Source organism: Uranotaenia lowii, chromosome 3 (genome assembly GCF_029784155.1).
Source record: "Uranotaenia lowii strain MFRU-FL chromosome 3, ASM2978415v1, whole genome shotgun sequence".
Taxonomy (NCBI): domain Eukaryota; kingdom Metazoa; phylum Arthropoda; class Insecta; order Diptera; family Culicidae; genus Uranotaenia; species Uranotaenia lowii.
The window spans coordinates 238,602,090-238,623,325 of NC_073693.1; the positions used below are offsets into that span (position 1 = coordinate 238,602,090).

The 21,236-nt window shown below is 23.4% G+C and overlaps 1 protein-coding gene across 1 annotated transcript in view; it reads right to left on the minus strand.

The window, feature by feature from the left end:
• Window positions 1–21,236, minus strand: part of LOC129753203 (soluble guanylate cyclase 88E-like) — a 300,021-nt gene that overhangs the window by 967 nt on the left and 277,818 nt on the right. The window lies entirely within an intron of this gene.

Below are 21,236 nucleotides of genomic sequence, written 5' to 3' on the forward strand. Positions count from 1 at the left end.
TTTGTCATTTTTGTCATTTTTGTCATTTTTGTCATTTTTGTCAATTTTGTCATTTTTGTCATTTTTGTCATTTTTGTCATTTTTGTCATTTTTGTCATTTTTGTCATTTTTGTCATTTTTGTCATTTTTGTCATTTTTGTCATTTTTGTCATTTTTGTCATTTTTGTCATTTTTGTCATTTTTGTCATTTTTGTCATTTTTGTCATTTTTGTCATTTTTGTCATTTTTGTCATTTTTGTCATTTTTGTTATTTTAGTCATTTTAGTCATTTTTGTCATTTTTGTCATTTTAGTCATTTTAGTCATTTTTGTCATTTTTGTCATTTTTGTCATTTTTGTTATTTTTGTCATTTTTGTCATTTTTGTCATTTTTGTCATTTTTGTCATTTTTGTCATTTTTGTCATTTTTGTCATTTTTGTCATTTTTGTCATTTTTGTCATTTTTGTCATTTTTGTCATTTTGTCATTTTTGTCATTTTTGTCATTTTTGTCATTTTTGTCATTTTTGTCATTTTTGTCATTTTTGTCATTTTTGTCATTTTGTCATTTTTGTCATTTTTGTCATTTTTGTCATTTTTGTCATTTTTGTCATTTTTGTCATTTTTGTCATTTTTGTCATTTTTGTCATTTTTGTCATTTTTGTCATTTTTGTCATTTTTGTCATTTTTGTCATTTTTGTCATTTTTGTCATTTTTGTCATTTTTGTCATTTTTGTCATTTTTGTCATTTTTGTCATTTTTGTCATTTTTGTCATTTTTTGTCATTTTTGTCATTTTTGTCATTTTTGTCATTTTTGTCATTTTTGTCATTTTTGTCATTTTTGTCATTTTTGTCATTTTTGTCATTTTTGTCATTTTTGTCATTTTTGTCATTTTTGTCATTTTTGTCATTTTTGTCATTTTTGTCATTTTTGTCATTTTTGTCATTTTTGTCATTTTGTCATTTTTGTCATTTTTGTCATTTTTGTCATTTTTGTCATTTTTGTCATTTTTGTCATTTTTGTCATTTTTGTCATTTTTGTCATTTTTGTCATTTTTGTCATTTTTGTCATTTTTGTCATTTTTGTCATTTTTGTCATTTTTGTCATTTTTGTCATTTTTGTCATTTTTGTCATTTTTGTCATTTTTGTCATTTTTGTCATTTTTGTCATTTTGTCATTTTTGTCATTTTTGTCATTTTTGTCATTTTTGTCATTTTTGTCATTTTTGTCATTTTTGTCATTTTTGTCATTTTTGTCATTTTTGTCATTTTTGTCATTTTTGTCATTTTTGTCATTTTAGTCATTTTAGTCATTTTTGTCATTTTTGTCATTTTTGTCATTTTTGTCATTTTTGTCATTTTTGTCATTTTTGTCATTTTTGTCATTTTTGTCATTTTGTCATTTTTGTCATTTTTGTCATTTTTGTCATTTTTGTCATTTTTGTCATTTTTGTCATTTTTGTCATTTTTGTCATTTTTGTCATTTTTGTCATTTTTGTCATTTTTGTCATTTTTGTTATTTTAGTCATTTTAGTCATTTTGTCATTTTTGTCATTTTTGTCATTTTTGTTATTTTAGTCATTTTAGTCATTTTTGTCATTTTTGTCATTTTTGTCATTTTTGTCATTTTAGTCATTTTAGTCATTTTTGTCATTTTTGTCATTTTTGTCATTTTTGTCATTTTTGTCATTTTTGTCATTTTTGTCATTTTTGTCATTTTTGTCATTTTTGTCATTTTTGTCATTTTTGTCATTTTTGTCATTTTTGTCATTTTTGTCATTTTTGTCATTTTTGTCATTTTTGTCATTTTTGTCATTTTTGTCATTTTTGTCATTTTTGTCATTTTTGTCATTTTTGTCATTTTTGTCATTTTTGTCATTTTTGTCATTTTTGTCATTTTTGTCATTTTTGTCATTTTTGTCATTTTTGTCATTTTGTCATTTTTGTCATTTTTGTCATTTTTGTCATTTTTGTCATTTTTGTCATTTTGTCATTTTTGTCATTTTTGTCATTTTTGTCATTTTTGTCATTTTTGTCATTTTTGTCATTTTTGTCATTTTTGTCATTTTTGTCATTTTTGTCATTTTTGTCATTTTTGTCATTTTTGTCATTTTTGTCATTTTTGTCATTTTTGTCATTTTTGTCATTTTTGTCATTTTTGTCATTTTTGTCATTTTTGTCATTTTTGTCATTTTTGTCATTTTTGTCATTTTTGTCATTTTTTGTCATTTTTGTCATTTTTGTCATTTTTGTCATTTTTGTCATTTTTGTCATTTTTGTCATTTTTGTCATTTTTGTCATTTTTGTCATTTTTGTCATTTTTGTCATTTTTGTCATTTTTGTCATTTTTGTCATTTTTGTCATTTTTGTCATTTTTGTCATTTTGTCATTTTTGTCATTTTTGTCATTTTTGTCATTTTTGTCATTTTTGTCATTTTTGTCATTTTTGTCATTTTTGTCATTTTTGTCATTTTTGTCATTTTTGTCATTTTTGTCATTTTTGTCATTTTTGTCATTTTTGTCATTTTTGTCATTTTTGTCATTTTTGTCATTTTTGTCATTTTTGTCATTTTTGTCATTTTAGTCATTTTTGTCATTTTTGTCATTTTTGTCATTTTAGTCATTTTAGTCATTTTTGTCATTTTTGTCATTTTTGTCATTTTTGTCATTTTTGTCATTTTTGTCATTTTTGTCATTTTTGTCATTTTTGTCATTTTTGTCATTTTTGTCATTTTTGTCATTTTTGTCATTTTTGTCATTTTTGTCATTTTTGTCATTTTTGTCATTTTTGTCATTTTTGTCATTTTGTCATTTTTGTCATTTTTGTCATTTTTGTCATTTTTGTCATTTTTGTCATTTTTGTCATTTTTGTCATTTTTGTCATTTTTGTCATTTTTGTCATTTTTGTCATTTTTGTCATTTTTGTCATTTTTGTCATTTTTGTCATTTTTGTCATTTTTGTCATTTTTGTCATTTTGTCATTTTTGTCATTTTTGTCATTTTTGTCATTTTTGTCATTTTTGTCATTTTTGTCATTTTTGTCATTTTTGTCATTTTTGTCATTTTTGTCATTTTTGTCATTTTTGTCATTTTTGTCATTTTTGTCATTTTTGTCATTTTGTCATTTTTGTCATTTTTGTCATTTTTGTCATTTTTGTCATTTTTGTCATTTTTGTCATTTTTGTCATTTTTGTCATTTTTTGTCATTTTTGTCATTTTTTGTCATTTTTGTCATTTTTGTCATTTTTGTCATTTTTGTCATTTTGTCATTTTTGTCATTTTTGTCATTTTTGTCATTTTTGTCATTTTTGTCATTTTTGTCATTTTTGTCATTTTTGTCATTTTTGTCATTTTTGTCATTTTTGTCATTTTTGTCATTTTTGTCATTTTTGTCATTTTTGTCATTTTTGTCATTTTTGTCATTTTTGTCATTTTTGTCATTTTTGTCATTTTTGTCATTTTGTCATTTTTGTCATTTTTGTCATTTTTGTCATTTTTGTCATTTTTGTCATTTTTGTCATTTTTGTCATTTTTGTCATTTTTGTCATTTTTGTCATTTTTGTCATTTTTGTCATTTTGTCATTTTTGTCATTTTTGTCATTTTTGTCATTTTTGTCATTTTTGTCATTTTTGTCATTTTTGTCATTTTTGTCATTTTTGTCATTTTTGTCATTTTGTCATTTTTGTCATTTTTGTCATTTTTGTCATTTTTGTCATTTTTGTCATTTTTGTCATTTTTGTCATTTTTGTCATTTTGTCATTTTTGTCATTTTTGTCATTTTGTCATTTTTGTCATTTTTGTCATTTTTGTCATTTTTGTCATTTTTGTCATTTTTGTCATTTTTGTCATTTTTGTCATTTTTGTCATTTTTGTCATTTTTGTCATTTTTGTCATTTTTGTCATTTTTGTCATTTTTGTCATTTTTGTCATTTTTGTCATTTTGTCATTTTTGTCATTTTTGTCATTTTTGTCATTTTTGTCATTTTTGTCATTTTTGTCATTTTGTCATTTTTGTCATTTTTGTCATTTTTGTCATTTTTGTCATTTTTGTCATTTTTGTCATTTTTGTCATTTTTGTCATTTTTGTCATTTTTGTCATTTTTGTCATTTTGTCATTTTTGTCATTTTTGTCATTTTTGTCATTTTTGTCATTTTTGTCATTTTTGTCATTTTTGTCATTTTTGTCATTTTTGTCATTTTTGTCATTTTTGTCATTTTTGTCATTTTTGTCATTTTTGTCATTTTTGTCATTTTTGTCATTTTTGTCATTTTTGTCATTTTTGTCATTTTTGTCATTTTTGTCATTTTTGTCATTTTTGTCATTTTTGTCATTTTTGTCATTTTTGTCATTTTTGTCATTTTTGTCATTTTTGTCATTTGTCATTAGTCATTTTAGTCATTTTTGTCATTTTTGTCATTTTTGTCATTTTTGTCATTTTTGTCATTTTTGTCATTTTTGTCATTTTTGTCATTTTTGTCATTTTTGTCATTTTTGTCATTTTGTCATTTTTGTCATTTTTGTCATTTTTGTCATTTTTGTCATTTTTGTCATTTTTGTCATTTTTGTCATTTTTGTTATTTTAGTCATTTTAGTCATTTTTGTCATTTTTGTCATTTTAGTCATTTTAGTCATTTTTGTCATTTTTGTCATTTTTGTCATTTTTGTTATTTTTGTCATTTTTGTCATTTTTGTCATTTTTGTCATTTTTGTCATTTTTGTCATTTTTGTCATTTTTGTCATTTTTGTCATTTTTGTCATTTTTGTCATTTTAGTCATTTTTGTCATTTTTGTCATTTTTGTCATTTTTGTCATTTTTGTCATTTTTGTCATTTTTGTCATTTTTGTCATTTTTGTCATTTTTGTCATTTTTGTCATTTTTGTCATTTTTGTCATTTTTGTCATTTTTGTCATTTTTGTCATTTTTGTCATTTTTGTCATTTTTGTCATTTTTGTCATTTTTGTCATTTTTTGTCATTTTTGTCATTTTTGTCATTTTTGTCATTTTTGTTATTTTAGTCATTTTAGTCATTTTTGTCATTTTTGTCATTTTAGTCATTTTAGTCATTTTTGTCATTTTTGTCATTTTTGTCATTTTTGTTATTTTTGTCATTTTTGTCATTTTTGTCATTTTTGTCATTTTTGTCATTTTTGTCATTTTTGTCATTTTTGTCATTTTTGTCATTTTTGTCATTTTTGTCATTTTAGTCATTTTTGTCATTTTTGTCATTTTTGTAATTTTTGTCATTTTTGTCATTTTTGTCATTTTTGTCATTTTTGTCATTTTTGTCATTTTTGTCATTTTTGTCATTTTTGTCATTTTTGTCATTTTTGTCATTTTTGTCATTTTTGTCATTTTTGTCATTTTTGTCATTTTTGTCATTTTTGTCATTTTTGTCATTTTTGTCATTTTTGTCATTTTTGTCATTTTTGTCATTTTTGTCATTTTTGTCATTTTTGTCATTTTTGTCATTTTTGTCATTTTTGTCATTTTTGTCATTTTTGTCATTTTTGTCATTTTTGTCATTTTTGTCATTTTTGTCATTTTTGTCATTTTTGTCATTTTTGTCATTTTTGTTATTTTAGTCATTTTAGTCATTTTTGTCATTTTTGTCATTTTAGTCATTTTAGTCATTTTTGTCATTTTTGTCATTTTTGTCATTTTTGTTATTTTTGTCATTTTTGTCATTTTTGTCATTTTTGTCATTTTTGTCATTTTTGTCATTTTTGTCATTTTTGTCATTTTTGTCATTTTTGTCATTTTTGTCATTTTAGTCATTTTTGTCATTTTTGTCATTTTTGTCATTTTTGTCATTTTTGTCATTTTTGTCATTTTTGTCATTTTTGTCATTTTTGTCATTTTTGTCATTTTTGTCATTTTTGTCATTTTTGTCATTTTTGTCATTTTTGTCATTTTTGTCATTTTTGTCATTTTTGTCATTTTTGTCATTTTTGTCATTTTTGTCATTTTTGTCATTTTTGTCATTTTTGTCATTTTTGTCATTTTTGTCATTTTTGTCATTTTTGTCATTTTTGTCATTTTTGTCATTTTTGTCATTTTTGTCATTTTTGTCATTTTTGTCATTTTTGTCATTTTTGTCATTTTTGTCATTTTTGTCATTTTTGTCATTTTTGTCATTTTTGTCATTTTTGTCATTTTGTCATTTTTGTCATTTTTGTCATTTTTGTCATTTTTGTCATTTTTGTCATTTTTGTCATTTTTGTCAATTTTGTCATTTTTGTCATTTTTGTCATTTTTGTCATTTTTGTCATTTTTGTCATTTTTGTCATTTTTGTCATTTTTGTCATTTTTTGTCATTTTTGTCATTTTTGTCATTTTTGTCATTTTTGTCATTTTTGTCATTTTTGTCATTTTTGTCATTTTTGTCATTTTTGTCATTTTTGTCATTTTTGTCATTTTTGTCATTTTTGTTTTTTAGTCATTTTAGTCATTTTTGTCATTTTTGTCATTTTAGTCATTTTAGTCATTTTTGTCATTTTTGTCATTTTGTCATTTTTGTTATTTTTGTCATTTTTGTCATTTTTGTCATTTTTGTCATTTTTGTCATTTTTGTCATTTTTGTCATTTTGTCATTTTTGTCATTTTTGTCATTTTAGTCATTTTTGTCATTTTTGTCATTTTTGTCATTTTTGTCATTTTTGTCATTTTTGTCATTTTTGTCATTTTTGTCATTTTTGTCATTTTTGTCATTTTTGTCATTTTTGTCATTTTTGTCATTTTTGTCATTTTTGTCATTTTTGTCATTTTTGTCATTTTTGTCATTTTTGTCATTTTTGTCATTTTTGTCATTTTTGTCATTTTTGTCATTTTTGTCATTTTTGTCATTTTTGTCATTTTTGTCATTTTTGTCATTTTTGTCATTTTTGTCATTTTTGTCATTTTTGTCATTTTTGTCATTTTTGTCATTTTTGTCATTTTTGTCATTTTTGTCATTTTTGTCATTTTTGTCATTTTTGTCATTTTTGTCATTTTTGTCATTTTTGTCATTTTTGTCATTTTTGTCAATTTTGTCATTTTTGTCATTTTTGTCATTTTTGTCATTTTTGTCATTTTTGTCATTTTTGTCATTTTTGTCATTTTTGTCATTTTTGTCATTTTTGTCATTTTTGTCATTTTTGTCATTTTTGTCATTTTTGTCATTTTTGTCATTTTTGTCATTTTTGTCATTTTGTCATTTTTGTCATTTTTGTCATTTTTGTCATTTTTGTCATTTTTGTCATTTTTATCATTTTTGTCATTTTTGTCATTTTTGTCATTTTGTCATTTTTGTCATTTTTGTCATTTTTGTCATTTTTGTCATTTTTGTCATTTTTGTCATTTTTGTCATTTTTGTCATTTTTGTCATTTTTGTCATTTTTGTCATTTTTGTCATTTTTGTCATTTTTGTCATTTTTGTCATTTTTGTCATTTTAGTCATTTTAGTCATTTTTGTCATTTTTGTCATTTTTGTCATTTTTGTCATTTTTGTCATTTTTGTCATTTTTGTCATTTTTGTCATTTTTGTCATTTTTGTCATTTTTGTCATTTTTGTCATTTTTGTCATTTTTGTCATTTTTGTCATTTTTGTCATTTTTGTCATTTTTGTCATTTTTGTTATTTTAGTCATTTTAGTCATTTTTGTCATTTTTGTCATTTTTGTCATTTTTGTTATTTTAGTCATTTTAGTCATTTTTGTCATTTTTGTCATTTTTGTCATTTTAGTCATTTTAGTCATTTTAGTCATTTTTGTCATTTTTGTCATTTTTGTCATTTTTGTCATTTTTGTCATTTTTGTCATTTTTGTCATTTTTGTCATTTTTGTCATTTTTGTCATTTTTGTCATTTTTGTCATTTTTGTCATTTTTGTCATTTTTGTCATTTTTGTCATTTTTGTCATTTTTGTCATTTTTGTCATTTTTGTCATTTTTGTCATTTTTGTCATTTTTGTCATTTTTGTCATTTTTGTCATTTTTGTCATTTTTGTCATTTTTGTCATTTTTGTCATTTTTGTCATTTTTGTCATTTTTGTCATTTTTGTCATTTTTGTCATTTTTGTCATTTTTGTCATTTTTGTCATTTTTGTCATTTTTGTTATTTTTGTCATTTTTGTCATTTTTGTCATTTTTGTCATTTTGTCATTTTTGTCATTTTTGTCATTTTTGTCATTTTTGTCATTTTTGTCATTTTTGTCATTTTTGTCATTTTTGTCATTTTTGTCATTTTTGTCATTTTTGTCATTTTTGTCATTTTTGTCATTTTTGTCATTTTTGTCATTTTTGTCATTTTTGTCATTTTTGTCATTTTTGTCATTTTTGTCATTTTTGTCATTTTTGTCATTTTTGTCATTTTTGTCATTTTTGTCATTTTTGTCATTTTTGTCATTTTTGTCATTTTTGTCATTTTTGTCATTTTTGTCATTTTTGTCATTTTTGTCATTTTTGTCATTTTTGTCATTTTTGTCATTTTTGTCATTTTTGTCATTTTTGTCATTTTTGTCATTTTTGTCATTTTTGTCATTTTTGTCATTTTTGTCATTTTTGTCATTTTTGTCATTTTTGTCATTTTTGTCATTTTTGTCATTTTTGTCATTTTTGTCATTTTTGTCATTTTTGTCATTTTTGTCATTTTTGTCATTTTTGTCATTTTTGTCATTTTTGTCATTTTTGTCATTTTTGTCATTTTTGTTATTTTAGTCATTTTAGTCATTTTTGTCATTTTTGTCATTTTAGTCATTTTAGTCATTTTAGTCATTTTTGTCATTTTTGTCATTTTTGTCATTTTTGTCATTTTTGTCATTTTTGTCATTTTTGTCATTTTTGTCATTTTTGTCATTTTTGTCATTTTTGTCATTTTTGTCATTTTTGTCATTTTTGTCATTTTTGTCATTTTTTGTCATTTTTGTCATTTTTGTCATTTTTGTCATTTTTGTCATTTTTGTCATTTTTGTCATTTTTGTCATTTTTGTCATTTTTGTCATTTTTGTCATTTTTGTCATTTTTGTCATTTTTGTCATTTTTGTCATTTTTGTCATTTTTGTCATTTTTGTCATTTTTGTCATTTTTGTCATTTTTGTCATTTTTGTCATTTTTGTCATTTTTGTCATTTTTGTCATTTTTGTCATTTTTGTCATTTTTGTCATTTTTGTCATTTTTGTCATTTTTGTCATTTTTGTCATTTTTGTCATTTTTGTCATTTTTGTCATTTTTGTCATTTTTGTCATTTTTGTCATTTTTGTCATTTTTGTCATTTTTGTCATTTTTGTCATTTTTGTCATTTTTGTCATTTTTGTCATTTTTGTCATTTTTGTCATTTTTGTCATTTTTGTCATTTTTGTCATTTTTGTCATTTTTGTCATTTTTGTCATTTTTGTCATTTTTGTCATTTTTGTCATTTTTGTCATTTTTCTCATTTTTGTCATTTTTGTCATTTTTGTCATTTTTGTTATTTTAGTCATTTTAGTCATTTTTGTCATTTTAGTCATTTTTGTCATTTTTGTCATTTTTGTCATTTTTGTCATTTTTGTCATTTTTGTCATTTTTGTCATTTTTGTCATTTTTGTCATTTTTGTCATTTTTGTCATTTTTGTCATTTTTGTTATTTTAGTCATTTTAGTCATTTTAGTCATTTTTGTCATTTTAGTCATTTTTGTCATTTTTGTCATTTTAGTCATTTTTTGTCATTTTTGTCATTTTTGTCATTTTTGTCATTTTTGTCATTTTTGTCATTTTTGTCATTTTTGTCATTTTTGTCATTTTTGTCATTTTTGTCATTTTTGTCATTTTTGTCATTTTTGTCATTTTTGTCATTTTTGTCATTTTTGTCATTTTTGTCATTTTTGTCATTTTTGTCATTTTTGTCATTTTTGTTATTTTAGTCATTTTAGTCATTTTTGTCATTTTTGTCATTTTAGTCATTTTAGTCATTTTTGTCATTTTTGTCATTTTTGTCATTTTTGTCATTTTTGTCATTTTTGTCATTTTTGTCATTTTTGTCATTTTTGTCATTTTTGTCATTTTTGTCATTTTTGTCATTTTTGTCATTTTTGTCATTTTTGTCATTTTTGTCATTTTTGTCATTTTTGTCATTTTTGTCATTTTTGTCATTTTTGTCATTTTTGTCATTTTTGTCATTTTTGTCATTTTTGTCATTTTTGTCATTTTTGTCATTTTTGTCATTTTTGTCATTTTTGTCATTTTTGTCATTTTTGTCATTTTTGTCATTTTTGTCATTTTTGTCATTTTTGTCATTTTTGTCATTTTTGTCATTTTTGTCATTTTTGTCATTTTTGTCATTTTTGTCATTTTTGTCATTTTTGTCATTTTGTCATTTTTGTCATTTTTGTCATTTTTGTCATTTTTGTCATTTTTGTCATTTTTGTCATTTTTGTCATTTTTGTCATTTTTGTCATTTTTGTCATTTTTGTCATTTTTGTCATTTTTGTCATTTTTGTCATTTTTGTCATTTTTGTCATTTTTGTCATTTTTGTCATTTTTGTCATTTTTGTCATTTTTGTCATTTTTGTCATTTTTGTCATTTTTGTCATTTTTGTCATTTTTGTCATTTTTGTCATTTTTGTCATTTTTGTCATTTTTGTCATTTTTGTCATTTTTGTCATTTTTGTCATTTTTGTCATTTTTGTCATTTTTGTCATTTTTGTCATTTTTGTCATTTTTGTCATTTTTGTCATTTTTGTCATTTTTGTCATTTTTGTCATTTTTGTCATTTTTGTCATTTTTGTCATTTTTGTCATTTTTGTCATTTTTGTCATTTTTGTCATTTTTGTCATTTTTGTCATTTTTGTCATTTTTGTCATTTTTGTCATTTTTGTCATTTTTGTCATTTTTGTCATTTTTGTCATTTTTGTCATTTTTGTCATTTTTTGTCATTTTTGTCATTTTTGTCATTTTTGTCATTTTTGTCATTTTTGTCATTTTTGTCATTTTTGTCATTTTTGTCATTTTTGTCATTTTTGTCATTTTTGTCATTTTTGTCATTTTTGTCATTTTTGTCATTTTTGTCATTTTTGTCATTTTTGTCATTTTGTCATTTTTGTCATTTTTGTCATTTTTGTCATTTTTGTCATTTTTGTCATTTTTGTCATTTTTGTCATTTTTGTCATTTTTGTCATTTTTGTCATTTTTGTCATTTTTGTCATTTTTGTCATTTTTGTCATTTTTGTCATTTTGTCATTTTTGTCATTTTTGTCATTTTTGTCATTTTTGTCATTTTTGTCATTTTTGTCATTTTTGTCATTTTTGTTATTTTAGTCATTTTAGTCATTTTTGTCATTTTTGTCATTTTTGTCATTTTAGTCATTTTAGTCATTTTAGTCATTTTAGTCATTTTTTGTCATTTTTGTCATTTTTGTCATTTTTGTCATTTTTGTCATTTTTGTCATTTTTGTCATTTTTGTCATTTTTGTCATTTTTGTCATTTTTGTCATTTTTGTCATTTTTGTCATTTTTGTCATTTTTGTCATTTTTGTCATTTTTGTCATTTTTGTCATTTTTGTCATTTTTGTCATTTTTGTCATTTTTGTCATTTTTGTCATTTTTGTCATTTTTGTCATTTTTGTCATTTTTGTCATTTTTGTCATTTTTGTCATTTTTGTCATTTTTGTCATTTTTGTCATTTTTGTCATTTTTGTCATTTTTGTCATTTTTGTCATTTTTGTCATTTTTGTCATTTTTGTCATTTTTGTCATTTTTGTCATTTTTGTCATTTTTGTCATTTTTGTCATTTTTGTCATTTTTGTCATTTTTGTCATTTTTGTCATTTTTGTCATTTTTGTCATTTTTGTCATTTTTGTCATTTTTGTCATTTTTGTCATTTTTGTCATTTTTGTCATTTTTGTCATTTTTGTCATTTTTGTCATTTTTGTCATTTTTGTCATTTTTGTCATTTTTGTCATTTTTGTCATTTTTGTTATTTTTGTCATTTTAGTCATTTTTGTCATTTTTGTCATTTTTGTCATTTTAGTCATTTTAGTCATTTTAGTCATTTTTTGTCATTTTTGTCATTTTTGTCATTTTTGTCATTTTTGTCATTTTTGTCATTTTGTCATTTTTGTCATTTTTGTCATTTTTGTCATTTTTGTCATTTTTGTCATTTTTGTCATTTTTGTCATTTGTCATTTTGTCATTTTTGTCATTTTTGTCATTTTTGTCATTTTTGTCATTTTTGTCATTTTTGTCATTTTAGTCATTTTAGTCATTTTAGTCATTTTAGTCATTTTTGTCATTTTTGTCATTTTTGTCATTTTTGTCATTTTTGTCATTTTTGTCATTTTTGTCATTTTTGTCATTTTTGTCATTTTTGTCATTTTTGTCATTTTTGTCATTTTTGTCATTTTTGTCATTTTTGTCATTTTTGTCATTTTGTCATTTTTGTCATTTTTGTCATTTTTGTCATTTTTGTCATTTTTGTCATTTTTGTCATTTTTGTCATTTTTGTCATTTTTGTCATTTTTGTCATTTTTGTCATTTTTGTCATTTTTGTCATTTTTGTCATTTTTGTCATTTTTGTCATTTTTGTCATTTTTGTCATTTTTGTCATTTTTGTCATTTTTGTCATTTTTGTCATTTTTGTCATTTTTGTCATTTTTGTCATTTTTGTCATTTTTGTCATTTTTGTCATTTTTGTCATTTTTGTCATTTTTGTCATTTTTGTCATTTTTGTCATTTTTGTCATTTTTGTCATTTTTGTCATTTTTGTCATTTTGTCATTTTTGTCATTTTTGTCATTTTTGTCATTTTTGTCATTTTTGTCATTTTTGTTATTTTAGTCATTTTAGTCATTTTTGTCATTTTTGTCATTTTAGTCATTTTAGTCATTTTAGTCATTTTTGTCATTTTTGTCATTTTTGTCATTTTTGTCATTTTTGTCATTTTTGTCATTTTTGTCATTTTTGTCATTTTTGTCATTTTTGTCATTTTTGTCATTTTTGTCATTTTGTCATTTTTGTCATTTTTGTCATTTTTGTCATTTTTGTCATTTTGTCATTTTTGTCATTTTTTGTCATTTTTGTCATTTTTGTCATTTTTGTCATTTTTGTCATTTTTGTCATTTTTGTCATTTTTGTCATTTTTGTCATTTTTGTCATTTTTGTCATTTTGTCATTTTTGTCATTTTTGTCATTTTTGTCATTTTTGTCATTTTAGTCATTTTAGTCATTTTAGTCATTTTTGTCATTTTTGTCATTTTTGTCATTTTTGTCATTTTTGTCATTTTTGTCATTTTTGTCATTTTTGTCATTTTTGTCATTTTTGTCATTTTTGTCATTTTTGTCATTTTTGTCATTTTTGTCATTTTTGTCATTTTTGTCATTTTTGTCATTTTTGTCATTTTTGTCATTTTTGTCATTTTTGTCATTTTTGTCATTTTTGTCATTTTTGTCATTTTTGTCATTTTTGTCATTTTTGTCATTTTTGTCATTTTTGTCATTTTTGTCATTTTTGTCATTTTTGTCATTTTTGTCATTTTTGTCATTTTTGTCATTTTTGTCATTTTTGTCATTTTAGTCATTTTAGTCATTTTAGTCATTTTAGTCATTTTTGTCATTTTTGTCTTTTTTGTCATTTTTGTCATTTTTGTCATTTTTGTCATTTTGTCATTTTTGTCATTTTTGTCATTTTTGTCATTTTGTCATTTTTGTCATTTTTGTCATTTTTGTCATTTTTGTCATTTTTGTCATTTTTGTCATTTTTGTCATTTTTGTCATTTTTGTCATTTTTGTCATTTTGTCATTTTAGTCATTTTTGTCATTTTTGTCATTTTTGTCATTTTTGTCATTTTGTCATTTTTGTCATTTTTGTCATTTTTGTCATTTTTGTCATTTTTGTCATTTTTGTCATTTTTGTCATTTTTGTCATTTTTGTCATTTTTGTCATTTTTGTTATTTTAGTCATTTTAGTCATTTTAGTCATTTTAGTCATTTTAGTCATTTTAGTCATTTTAGTCATTTTAGTCATTTTAGTCATTTTAGTCATTTTTGTCATTTTTGTCATTTTTGTCATTTTTGTCATTTTTGTCATTTTTGTCATTTTTGTCATTTTTGTCATTTTTGTCATTTTTGTCATTTTTGTCATTTTTGTCATTTTTGTCATTTTTGTCATTTTTGTCATTTTTGTCATTTTTGTCATTTTTGTCATTTTTGTCATTTTTGTCATTTTTGTCATTTTTGTCATTTTTGTCATTTTTGTCATTTTTGTCATTTTTGTCATTTTTGTCATTTTTGTCATTTTTGTCATTTTTGTCATTTTTGTCATTTTTGTCATTTTTGTCATTTTTGTCATTTTTGTCATTTTTGTCATTTTTGTCATTTTTGTCATTTTTGTCATTTTTGTCATTTTTGTCATTTTTGTCATTTTTGTCATTTTTGTCATTTTTGTCATTTTTGTCATTTTTGTCATTTTTGTCATTTTTGTCATTTTGTCATTTTTGTCATTTTTGTCATTTTTGTCATTTTTGTCATTTTTGTCATTTTTGTCATTTTTGTCATTTTTGTCATTTTTGTCATTTTTGTCATTTTTGTCATTTTTGTCATTTTTGTCATTTTTGTCATTTTTGTCATTTTTGTCATTTTTGTCATTTTTGTCATTTTTGTCATTTTTGTCATTTTTGTCATTTTTGTCATTTTTGTCATTTTTGTCATTTTTGTCATTTTTGTCATTTTTGTCATTTTTTGTCATTTTTGTCATTTTTGTCATTTTTGTCATTTTTGTCATTTTTGTCATTTTTGTCATTTTTGTCATTTTTGTCATTTTTGTCATTTTTGTCATTTTTGTCATTTTTGTCATTTTTGTCATTTTTGTCATTTTTGTCATTTTTGTCATTTTTGTCATTTTTGTCATTTTTGTCATTTTTGTCATTTTTGTCATTTTTGTCATTTTTGTCATTTTTGTCATTTTTGTCATTTTTGTCATTTTTGTCATTTTTGTCATTTTTGTCATTTTTGTCATTTTTGTCATTTTTGTCATTTTTGTCATTTTTGTCATTTTTGTCATTTTTGTCATTTTTGTCATTTTTGTCATTTTTGTCATTTTTGTCATTTTTGTCATTTTTGTCATTTTTGTCATTTTTGTCATTTTTGTCATTTTTGTCATTTTTGTCATTTTTGTCATTTTTGTCATTTTTGTCATTTTTGTCATTTTGTCATTTTTGTCATTTTTGTCATTTTTGTCATTTTTGTCATTTTTGTCATTTTTGTCATTTCTGTCATTTTTGTCATTTTTGTCATTTTTGTCATTTTAGTCATTTTTGTTATTTTAGTCATTTTAGTCATTTTTGTCATTTTTGTCATTTTAGTCATTTAAGTCATTTTAGTCATTTTAGTCATTTTTTGTCATTTTTGTCATTTTTGTCATTTTTGTCATTTTTGTCATTTTTGTCATTTTTGTCATTTTTGTCATTTTTGTCATTTTTGTCATTTTTGTCATTTTTGTCATTTTTGTCATTTTAGTCATTTTAGTCATTTTAGTCATTTTTGTCATTTTTGTCATTTTTGTCATTTTTGTCATTTTTGTCATTTTTGTCATTTTTGTCATTTTTGTCATTTTTGTCATTTTTGTCATTTTTGTCATTTTTGTCATTTTTGTCATTTTTGTCATTTTTGTCATTTTTGTCATTTTTGTCATTTTTGTCATTTTTGTCATTTTTGTCATTTTTGTCATTTTTGTCATTTTTGTCATTTTTGTCATTTTTGTCATTTTTGTCATTTTTGTCATTTTTGTCATTTTTGTCATTTTTGTCATTTTTGTCATTTTTGTCATTTTTGTCATTTTTGTCATTTTTGTCATTTTTGTCATTTTTGTCATTTTTGTCATTTTTGTCATTTTTGTCATTTTTGTCATTTTTGACATTTTTGACATTTTTGTCATTTTTGTCATTTTTGTCATTTTTGTCATTTTTGTCATTTTTGTCATTTTTGTCATTTTTGTCATTTTTGTCATTTTTGTCATTTTTGTCATTTTTGTCATTTTTGTCATTTTTGTCATTTTGTCATTTTTGTCATTTTTGTCATTTTTGTCATTTTTGTCATTTTTGTCATTTTTGTCATTTTTGTCATTTTTGTCATTTTTGTCATTTTTGTCATTTTTGTCATTTTTGTCATTTTTGTTATTTTAGTCATTTTAGTCATTTTTGTCATTTTTGTCATTTTAGTCATTTTAGTCATTTTAGTCATTTTTTGTCATTTTTGTCATTTTTGTCATTTTTGTCATTTTTGTCATTTTTGTCATTTTTGTCATTTTTGTCATTTTTGTCATTTTTGTCATTTTTGTCATTTTTGTCATTTTTGTCATTTTTGTCATTTTTGTCATTTTTGTCATTTTTGTCATTTTTGTCATTTTTGTCATTTTTGTCATTTTTGTCATTTTTGTCATTTTTGTCATTTTTGTCATTTTTGTCATTTTTGTCATTTTTGTCATTTTTGTCATTTTTGTCATTTTTGTCATTTTTGTCATTTTTGTCATTTTTGTCATTTTGTCATTTTTGTCATTTTTGTCATTTTTGTCATTTTTGTCATTTTTGTCATTTTTGTCATTTTTGTCATTTTTGTCATTTTGTCATTTTTGTCATTTTTGTCATTTTTGTCATTTTTGTCATTTTTGTCATTTTTGTCATTTTTGTCATTTTTGTCATTTTTGTCATTTTTGTCATTTTTGTCATTTTTGTCATTTTTGTCATTTTTGTCATTTTTGTCATTTTTGTCATTTTTGTCATTTTTGTCATTTTTGTCATTTTTGTCATTTTTGTCATTTTTGTCATTTTGTCATTTTTGTCATTTTTGTCATTTTTGTCATTTTTGTCATTTTTGTCATTTTTGTCATTTTAGTCATTTTTGTTATTTTAGTCATTTTAGTCATTTTTGTCATTTTTGTCATTTTAGTCATTTTAGTCATTTTAGTCATTTTAGTCATTTTTTGTCATTTTTGTCATTTTTGTCATTTTAGTCATTTTTGTCATTTTTGTCATTTTTGTCATTTTTGTCATTTTTGTCATTTTTGTCATTTTTGTCATTTTTGTCATTTTTGTCATTTTTGTCATTTTTGTCATTTTTGTCATTTTTGTCATTTTTGTCATTTTTGTCATTTTTGTCATTTTTGTCATTTTTGTCATTTTTGTCATTTTTGTCATTTTTGTCATTTTTGTCATTTTTGTCATTTTTGTCATTTTTGTCATTTTTGTCATTTTTGTCATTTTTGTCATTTTTGTCATTTTTGTCATTTTTGTCATTTTTGTCATTTTTGTCATTTTTGTCATTTTTGTCATTTTTGTCATTTTTGTCATTTTTGTCATTTTTGTCATTTTTGTCATTTTTGTCATTTTTGTCATTTTTGTCATTTTTGTCATTTTTGTCATTTTTGTCATTTTTGTCATTTTTGTCATTTTTGTCATTTTTGTCATTTTTGTCATTTTTGTCATTTTTGTCATTTTTGTCATTTTTGTCATTTTTGTCATTTTCGTCATTTTTGTCATTTTTGTCATTTTTGTCATTTTTGTCATTTTTGTCATTTTTGTCATTTTTGTCATTTTTGTCATTTTTGTCATTTTTGTCATTTTTGTCATTTTTGTCATTTTTGTCATTTTTGTTATTTTAGTCATTTTAGTCATTTTTGTCATTTTTGTCATTTTCGTCATTTTAGTCATTTTAGTCATTTTTTGTCATTTTTGTCATTTTTGTCATTTTTGTCATTTTTGTCATTTTTGTCATTTTTGTCATTTTTGTCATTTTTGTCATTTTTGTCATTTTTGTCATTTTTGTCATTTTTATCATTTTTGTCATTTTTGTCATTTTTGTCATTTTTGTCATTTTTGTCATTTTTGTCATTTTGTCATTTTTGTCATTTTTTGTCATTTTTGTCATTTTTGTCATTTTTGTCATTTTTGTCATTTTTGTCATTTTTGTCATTTTTGTTATTTTAGTCATTTTAGTCATTTTTGTCATTTTAGTCATTTTAGTCATTTTAGTCATTTAGTCATTTTAGTCATTTTTGTCATTTTTGTCATTTTTGTCATTTTGTCATTTTTGTCATTTTTGTCATTTTTGTCATTTTTGTCATTTTTGTCATTTTTGTCATTTTTGTCATTTTTGTCATTTTTGTCATTTTTGTCATTTTTGTCATTTTTGTCATTTTTGTCATTTTTGTCATTTTTGTCATTTTTGTCATTTTTGTCATTTTTGTCATTTTTGTCATTTTTGTCATTTTTGTCATTTTTGTCATTTTTGTCATTTTGTCATTTTTGTCATTTTTGTCATTTTTGTCAGAAGAGACGAACCAGCCCAAGGCTGAAAGTCTCTATAATAAGAAAAAAAAAAAAAAAAAAAAAATTTTGTCTTCATTTTTGTCATTTTTGTCATTTTTGTCATTTTTGTCATTTTTGTCATTTTGTCATTTTTGTCATTTTTGTCATTTTTGTCATTTTTGTCATTTTTGTCATTTTTGTCATTTTTGTCATTTTTGTCATTTTTGTCATTTTTGTCATTTTTGTCATTTTTGTCATTTTTGTCATTTTTGTCATTTTTGTCATTTTTGTCATTTTTGTCATTTTTGTCATTTTTGTCATTTTTGTCATTTTTGTCATTTTTGTCATTTTTGTCATTTTTGTCATTTTTGTCATTTTTGTCATTTTTGTCATTTTTGTCATTTTTGTCATTTTTGTCATTTTTGTCATTTTTGTCATTTTTGTCATTTTTGTCATTTTTGTCATTTTTGTCATTTTTGTCATTTTTGTCATTTTTGTCATTTTTGTCATTTTTGTCATTTTGTCATTTTTGTCATTTTTGTCATTTTTGTCATTTTTGTCATTTTTGTCATTTTTTGTCATTTTTGTCATTTTTGTCATTTTTGTCATTTTTGTCATTTTTGTCATTTTTGTCATTTTTCTTTGTCATTTTTGTCATTTTTGTCATTTTGTCATTTTTGTCATTTTTGTCATTTTTGTCATTTTTGTCATTTTTGTCATTTTTGTCATTTTTTTGTCATTTTTGTCATTTTTGTCATTTTTGTCATTTTTGTCATTTTTGTCATTTTTGTCATTTTTGTCATTTTTGTCATTTTTGTCATTTTTGTCATTTTTGTCATTTTTGTCATTTTTGTCATTTTTGTCATTTTTGTCATTTTTGTCATTTTTGTCATTTTTGTCATTTTTTGTCATTTTTTGTCATTTTGTCATTTTTGTCATTTTTGTCATTTTTGTCATTTTTCGCATTTTTGTAATTTTTTAAATAATTGGAAGTTTTGAATAGTGTTCAATAATTTTGAGCACATTTTGAATCATTTTTAATCATTTTATCAATCAAATTTCAATCAAAGAGAAACAAGAAGGTATTTTTTCCTGAACATATTTTCCCTAGCTCCACGAAAAGTTGTGAGAAATCGCTAGCATAGAAATTAATTGGCATCAACCCGTTGAAACGTGAGAAGGATCACGTCCCCTCGTGGGTGTCGAAAAGGTTGAAAACTTTCCGATGCGAGATAATAGAAATCCAAGACGATGTCTGTTGGGTTAGAGGAAGGAATAAATGAATTCTAGTCGTGTTGGTTTTGAGACGTAGATAACATTTCATTGAATTCTGATTTTTTTTTTAATTAAACGTTCTTTTATATTTTGAAACTATATAATTATATGACTGTATGCTGATCTATTCTGGAACTCTTCAACCTCTATAAGTGCTATGCTATGAAACACAGCAAATTGAAAGAAAAACTATATACCTATGACCACTTGAGGTCGGAAAATGGCACCATTCAGTTCCATCTTTATCAACGACCAATTTAAACTTTCTCGTTTTCCCCCTCTTTATCTGGCGTATTTTCAATGGCAATCGCCTCCATATTCCTTTTGGCATTCCTCGAAGCTCCAAGCAATGCATCTGAAGTTCAGTTTTTTTCCACATCAGAGCAGAAAACTGATAGCAGGCAGGAATGTAGTATGTTGAATCATACCAACCAACCAGAAGCAATTTCGCTTGGAAACATTCCTGCACAATGGCACAGATAGAGCGCCCCCTGCCTTCGTCTTGCCCTCTGTCGAAGGACGTGGCCCCATTATTGGCGTCTGGAAGGGCATTTGGGCTTGGACCCGATCCCAGTTTTATCATCAATCCACATAGTATGCAGTTTTCTTGATTATTATGGTCACAAGTTATGGTAAGGGGGGATGAATTCGACGGCTTTGAAAAAATGTGGCCCTTATTACTACGCTCAATCATTTCATCTGCATTTCAAAAACGAAAAAAACGAGCTCTAAAATGAAAAATCATTTCTTAATATAGTCGCTTATATTTGTTAAATTAAAACATAACTACGTTTAGCTCATCAATTCTTTCATAGTAGGTATGAGATGATTTTTGAGAGAAATTTTAATTTTGACGGAAATCATTTGTGAAAAATTTAATAAATATTAATGTATGCCAAGACATGCCATCAAATAATCCAATGTATTGCACTATTTTTTTTTTTGCACATCCTTCCTAACGACAGTCGTTCTTCTAACCTTTAATCTAATGATGATGAGTAATGAGTTACAATGAGACGCTTCAGTGGACTTCACATGTAACGCCTACTTTTTTTAATTCTTTAATTTTTAAAACTAGAAGTGAAAGTTGGGAATAAATCACTGGATATCCGATTCGCTTTGGAAATCTGAATTTTAAGTTCATCTGTTAAAAGTTTGAATTGAAACCAGTGTTCTGAATATCACTCATTTTCAATGAATGTTTCTGATTGCACTTCGCACCTGAACGTACAGCGGTCGGGTTTCGTTATTGATTGCTACTGGACCTACCCGATCATCGATCGTTCAATTCATCGCTAAAATACAGATCACCTCGCACGATGCTTGCTGTCAAAACAGTGCAGCACCATCATCAAATTGGAATATCACCAATGCGCAATGCATATGGCGAATCTTGTTGGTCTTCGATCAGGAGTGAATGGATCAGGCAGTGAGTGAATGATACATGAAGCCGATCATTAGCGTATTTTGTTTGATTTGATATAAAGCAAATTAATAAATTTATTTGTTGTTATAACGTTTTTTAACATCAGTATGATCAAAATCAAATTGCAGTTGTGTTTGTGAGGGAAAGATGTTCACTTTCGCCGTGTTTTTCAATTTTTACAAGTTCTCTTATTAAAATGTCGTACGTCACGTTAAAACTACTGAGAATTTATGGTGTCCCGCATAACTGTTTGATTTTTCTCGTCCTGCAAAAAATAATTTTGAATTTCATATAATTCAGGCAGATACTGA